The sequence below is a fragment of the Lynx rufus genome, unplaced genomic scaffold (assembly GCF_022079265.1).
Source record: "Lynx rufus isolate CCGP_SWC_20201006 ecotype Redwood Valley unplaced genomic scaffold, mLynRuf1.p SCAF_21, whole genome shotgun sequence".
NCBI lineage: Eukaryota > Metazoa > Chordata > Mammalia > Carnivora > Felidae > Lynx > Lynx rufus.
This window is the reverse complement of record NW_025814836.1, coordinates 23,241,830-23,248,447: the sequence shown is the minus strand read 5'-3', so window position 1 is coordinate 23,248,447 and position 6,618 is coordinate 23,241,830.

The following is a 6,618-nucleotide window of genomic DNA, read 5'->3' as shown; positions in this document are numbered from 1 at the left end:
CCCGTATTTTGCCCTCAGCTTGCCTCATGCTCCCTCCTCAGGGATGTGGGTGTGACATAGAAGTCTAGAAGCCCAGATGGCAGCAGAGGCTGGCAACTGACGTTTGAAAGTCATCAGCTGATGTTAGGAAGGAGCTGACACTGTGATGCGTGCAGGGGAGTCAGGCAAAGTGAATTTCCCTGAAAGGAGACTGGGATGACTGAGGAGAAAGAAAATGCTACCCAGGGAGTTCATCCACTAAGACGACTCTACTGAGCGGCGAGGTAGCAGAGTGGGAGCCCTCACCTCCTCCTCTAATGCTAGAAAGTCCCCCGTGAAATCTATAAAATCATCTGAAACTTCGTGAGCCCCGCGTCGGGCTCTGTGCTGACAGCTCGGAGCCTGGAGCCTGCTTCACATTCTGTGTCTCCCTCTCTCTCTGCCCCTCTCCTGCTCACACTCGGTCTCTGTCTCTCTCAAAAATAAACATTAAAAGAATTTTTTTAATAATAATTAAAAAAAAAAGACAAAAAAGTACAAACTGAAAAACAGTAACCAGGAAAGGTCTCTAGCACCAAAGAACAAAGCAACAAGAGCTTTGAGGTAAAACGGCCAACCCTCCGGAAAGTGAGACAGGCGTTGACCTCGGTTTTCAAAGGTGAGAAAAGCACGGTAACTTGTGTAAACCAGAGGAAATCAAGGGAGGATGTGATTACGAAAAATACTAAGAAGTCAAACTCTATCCCTGGGAAGCGGTAGAAAGCAGAACCGAGGCATTTCTGCTCCTGGGTAGGATGTGGTAGGTCTCCGCAGGCCGCTGTTCCCGTTGCAACAGCTAGGAGGAAGTGAGATGAGAATCAGCACCTGTGGGAGACTGAGGCGTGGTGGAAGGAATAAGAACCGCATGAGCAAAACATCAAGGACGAAAGAGCCCCTCCAGGGGGAAGTGATGATGGCGGTCGCTTTCTTCTCCGAGGGCCTCGTTGATGTGGGGCCTCTCTGAGGATCAGCATTGCCCCGAACGGGGAGACTCTACTGGGGAAAGAGGAACGAACCGTTTCTGGTACTTGTAAGGACTGTGCCCTGGGTTGGGCGCTGGAAGAGCCTGGAATGCAAAGTCAGTTTTCCCCCACGGAACGTTTGCTGAGGTCCGGAGCACTTCGGGCAGCTGAGAGGGGCCTGGGGGGCTGGAAAGGCAGGCCCCACAGTCTCGCGGTGCTTAGAGGGAGGGGGGCTGAAATATTAACCGCCTCCCCGCTCCAGACTGGCCAGATTGTGAGCCTGGGTGGTTTGGAAGGCCGAAGAGCTAACCTCAAAATCTCTGAAGAGAATTCAAGGGACTGGAGAGATACAGGCGGGCCAGGCTTTCAACGCCAGATCCAAGAGGACAACTCCTAAGGGACAGGGACAGCCCAGAGGAGGATTGAGTTTTACCAGAACTGTAGCTGTGCCCTAACTCTGCTCAATGCTTGATTCCATCAAGGGGACTGACTCTCCTGGGGTGGGGGAAAGAAAGAACATAGTCTGAAGTCCCTAACCTTTTTTTATTTTTTTAAGGTTATGTATTTTTTATTTTATTTTTTTAAAATTTTTTAACATTTATTTATTTATTTATTTTTTTTTTTTACGTTTATTTATTTTTGAGACAGAGAGAGACAGAGCATGAACGGGGGAGGGTCAGAGAGAGAGGGAGATACAGAATCTGAAACAGGCTCCAGGCTCTGAGCTGTCAGCACAGAGCCCAACGCGGGGCTCGAACTCACAGACCGTGAGATCATGACCTGAGCCGAAGTCGGACGCTTAACCGACCAAGCCACCCAGGCGCCCCTGTATTTTTTATTTTAATTCCAGTATAGGGGCACCTGGGTGGCTCAGTTGCTTGGGTATCTGATTTCGGCTCAGGTCATGATCTCATGGTTCGTGAGTTTGAGCCCCGCGTCGGGCTCTGTGCTGACGGCTCGGAGCCTGGAGCCTGCTTCGGATTCTATGTCTCCCTCTCTCTCTGCCCCACCCCTGCTTGTGCTGTCTCTCTCTCTGTCTCTCAAAAATGAATAAACATTAAAAAAATAATAATTCCAGTATAGTTAGCATGCAGCATTAAAGTAGTTTCAGGTGTACAATATAGTGATTCAACAATTCTATATATTACTCAGTGTTCATCAGTCTACCCTTCTTTTATACCCAACATGTAACGTACAATCAAAAAGTATGAAACATGCAAAAAAGGGGGTAGAAAATGGGACCAATAAACAGGAGAAAAAGTAAACAATAGAAGCAGACCCACAGATGATACAGATACTGGATTTGGCAGATGAGAATTTAAAAACAACTATGATTAATATGTTAATTGGATAAAGAGGCAAATAGCCACAAATATAAAGAATTTTAGCAGGGTTGAATCTATTTAAGAGGGGCGCCTGGGTGGCTCAGTCGGTTAAGTGTCTGAATTCGGCTCAGGTCATGATCTCAGGTCATGAGTTTGAGCCCCACATCAGACTCTGTACTGACAGCTCAGAGCCTGGAGCCTGCTTCGGATTCTGTGTCTCCCTTTCTCTGCCCCTGCCCCACTCGTGCTCTGTCTCTCTGTCTCTCTGTCTCTGTCTCTGTCTCTCAACATAAACTTAAAAAAAAAAAATTGAAGGACGGGCGCCTTGGTGGCTCAGTCAGTTAAGCATGTGACTCTTGATCTCAGTTCAGGTTTGATCTCAGGGTCATGATTTCAAGCCCCAGCATTGGCCTCCATGCTTGGTGTGGAGGTGTGGAGCCTACTTTAAAAAAAAGAAAAGAATTGGGGTGCCTGGGTGGCTCGGTCAGTTAAGCATCTGACTCTTGGTTTTGGCTCAGGTCATGATGTCACAGTTCAGATTCTCTCTGCTTGGGATTCTCTCTCTCCCTCTCTGCCCCTCCCCTGCTCGCTCTCTGCCTCTCTCTCTCTCTCTCTTTCTGTTTCTTTCAAAATAAATAAACTCTAAAAAAATTTTTTTAATTAAAAGAACCCAAGGAGCAGGTAGAACCAAATACTGTCATCTCTGAGATTACATGCTCCTTGGATGGGTTTCATAGAGACTCGTAGGACTGCAGGATAAAACCACGACCATAGGGATTGGACACACCAGAAGACAGAATTCATGAACTCAAAGATAGATTAATAGAAGGTGTCTAAACTGAGATATATAGAGGAAAAAAGAATGGAGAAAACAGGCTAAGAAACATGAGATTCCAGTATATGAGTGATGGAAGTTACAGGAGGAGAGAGCGGTGAGGACCAGAATAAACCGGAAATGACCCAAATGTGTCTCTAGCAATAAAAGCAGACCACTGATGCATGTACCAACATTGATAAATCTCAAAGACCTGTTGAGTAAAGAAGGCAGATGTGAAAGGGTGCATTCTTAGGATTCCGTTTTATCAAGTCCAAGAAGAGGCAAAACGAAGCTAGAGAGCAATCAGACTCAAGCTCATGTCTGAGGGGCACTGACAAGAAGGGGCGGGAGTGTAGGGGAACAGCCCCACCCTGGTAGCCTTTACAACTTTACACATCTCCATGTAAGTTTTGTAGGTGAAACTTGAGGAGTTTGACTTGAGTCACACTTGAGCCCGATTCCTCCTGGAGCAAGGGGACAGAAGCAGCCGGGCGAGGAACCTCCCCAGCTCCCGTGTGGGGGGCTACCATGAGGCTATCCCCCTTCCCATCTTTCTCGTTTCAGTCGAGTACAGGGCTTGCCACTGGGCCCCCTCCTCCCGTAGAGTGTAGGCCGCACAACTGCTTGGCTGGAGAAGCACCTGGGTGGCTCGGTCGGTTAAGCAGTTAAGCATCCGACTTAGGCTCAGGTCGTGATCTCACGGCTCGTGAGTCCGAGCCCCATGTCGGGCTCTGTGCTGACAGCTCGGAGGCTGGGGCCTGCTTTGGATTCTGTGTCTCCCACCGCCCCCCCATCCCTCCCCCACTCACGCCCTGTCTTTCTCTCTCTCTTTCTCAAAAATAAATAAACATTTTAAAAAAGTATTTAAAAACAACTGTTTGGCTGTAGTTTAGAGTTGGCTCCTTAGCCCAGAGCGACCTACCACCATACTGCATGTCCCGGTGCTGTTCTGTGGAACTAGGGATGTGAGAAGCTGGCACCACACTGGTCTTTCTTTTATTGTGTGAGTAAAAAGCTGTCTGGATCCTTTGGAGCTTGTCATTTCCTTACTGTGTGAGTCTATGGAAGTGTGGTGGTCTTTGAGCCACGTGGCTGCAGTCGTGGCCCTTGTGGCCCTGCACTTACGGACTGCATGACCACTTGGCCAATTTGGCACTTAATGTGGGGCTGATAAGGTCACAGTCTCTCTTTAGAGAAGAGACAGGCCTCCGTGGACTGTCAGGTCAAGTATGGGAGAAGAATTATGGTGGACCTAGGGTCCACTTCGTGCTGAGGTGTTTGGTGACACCAGAGACAAGTGGTCTTTGACCATCATCCCCGATCCCAGATAAGCTCCATTGGTGTTTAGAGTTTGAAACCAAAGAGTAAGTTCTTTGCAGAGCTGAAGAAAGCACACGGTGGTTCTTGCTCCCCCTCTTACTGTGACTACAGATGGAACACTACCGGGAATCAAGGGCAGTCACTCAGAAATGCGCCGAGATCCACTCTTACAATGAGTGAGAAAGGAGGGAAATCAGAGATTTGGGCGAAGTCCAGGGAAACCATAGAAGCATGACTCATCTGACTAGCAAATGAGGGTGCTATAAGTTCCACAGGCTTATAAGGAACGGAAGTCATTTGGGTGCTTAACAACTGACCCCACGCTCCAAGCCACCCTGGCCACAACCGTTGAGGCCAAAGCTATGGATGTGGAGAAGGAAAATATAAAGATAAGTCAGGGCTTGCTGCAATGGGCCTTTACAGCTATGACAAAATGGTGGCCTATCCAAAATGAATTCCTGTCACCGGATAAGCACCCTCAGACAGTGTCGGGAGAGGCTATCCCTTCCTTTTAGTCCACTGAACCCTTGGCCGGGATTCATAATGGAGATTGTGAATGGTCAGATAACAAAAAAGTCACCCAGAGTCAGACTGAACATTTGCGTGACTCCCACCAAGCTACAGGAGAAATGGGGTCTTCTCTCTCTGGAGATGTCTCCAGGAAACCAGTCGGCTACTGTGCAACCATTTTTCTAGAATGGAAGCCTTGGCAAAAGCCAAGAGGATGCACCTTAGGCCAAGGTAGGAGAAGGAAAGACCAGGCCATTTGGGCCTGGTTATTGTGCCAGGAGGTCCCTGAAGAGGAAGGTGATGATCTTCCTGTGACAAAAAATTCTCTCTCATGATTAGGCTCTGGGATGGCCATGGGACTTAAAGATTTGGGCCAGCTTTTTTCACTGAGCCAGCTTTGGTGTTTCCTGTAGGCAGACAGGAGGAATACCAAGAAAGCCTCGACCTCCCCACTGAGGTTTTGGCTCTTTGGACTACAGTTTGACCCAACACTTTCAGCACTATCCCTGACCCCCATCACAGACAAACTGGACTAGGTTGGGGGCCAAGGTCCTTTCATCCGCAGGGGAGACCAGAGGCCCTATGCAGGTCAAGGTGAATTGGAGAACTGACAGCAACTAAAATCCCCAAAGCTGCCCGGCCCTCCTGGACACTGTGGCCCGGCCACTGTGATATCAGGACATTCCTGCAGGCATGGCTGAAAAGCTTACCCTTACTAGGTTTGGAAACTGCTTTCCAGTTGGACGGTGGGTTGACATCGTTTTGGAGTCGGCCCTTTTGAGCCAACACACACCCAGGTGGTTGTAACTAACACTGTTGAATGCATTGTGGGGGTAGAGGTTTCGGGTATGTGTGTTACTTCTCTTGATCGTAAGATATGGTCCAGGTGGGAAATGTCACACTTAGGATGGTGGTAATAGGGCAGGGACAAGTGGTCACCTCTTCTAATGTGGCCAAGTGGTTACCGTGAAGCAGAGCAGAATAGAGGGATGAGGAGGGGCACTAGTAGATTTAAGGATGCTCAAGGAAATGATATCTCCTTCGAACAGCCCTACGTGGCCACTAAAAAGGGCCACTTGCTGTGGTGACTCACAGATTATTACATGTCACGGAGCTCACTGCACAGATTGAAGACCCCTGTCATGGGGGTGGTGGACGTTGCTTGCCAATGCCTTTTTAGCATTCCATTACATCCGGAGGATGAAAATCATCTTGCCTTCATTGCCTGGGGTTACAGTACGCCCTAACAGCGATGCCACAGGACTACCTGAGTGCCCCTGTGATTCACCACCAGTCCCAACTCCTGTCGGGAGAGCGTTATGGCCACAGGTTGCATGGAACATGTGTCCCCTGTTCACAACCTGTGGAAAGCATAATGGTTATCTTATGTGTCAACTTGGCCCAGCCATGGTGCCCAAATACATGGTCAAACATTATTCTGGATGTTTCTATGAAGGCTTTTTTGTTTGCGGTTAACATTTAAATGGATGGACTCTGAATAAAGGCAAATTTCCCTCCATAATGTGGGTAGACGTCATCGAATCAGCCGGAAGAGAACAAAAGACTGACCTCCCCCACGCAAGAGAGAATTCTGTAGCAGATGGCCTTTGGACTTGAACCGCAATTTTGGCTCTTCCCTGGGTCTCCAGCCTGCTGGTCTACCTTC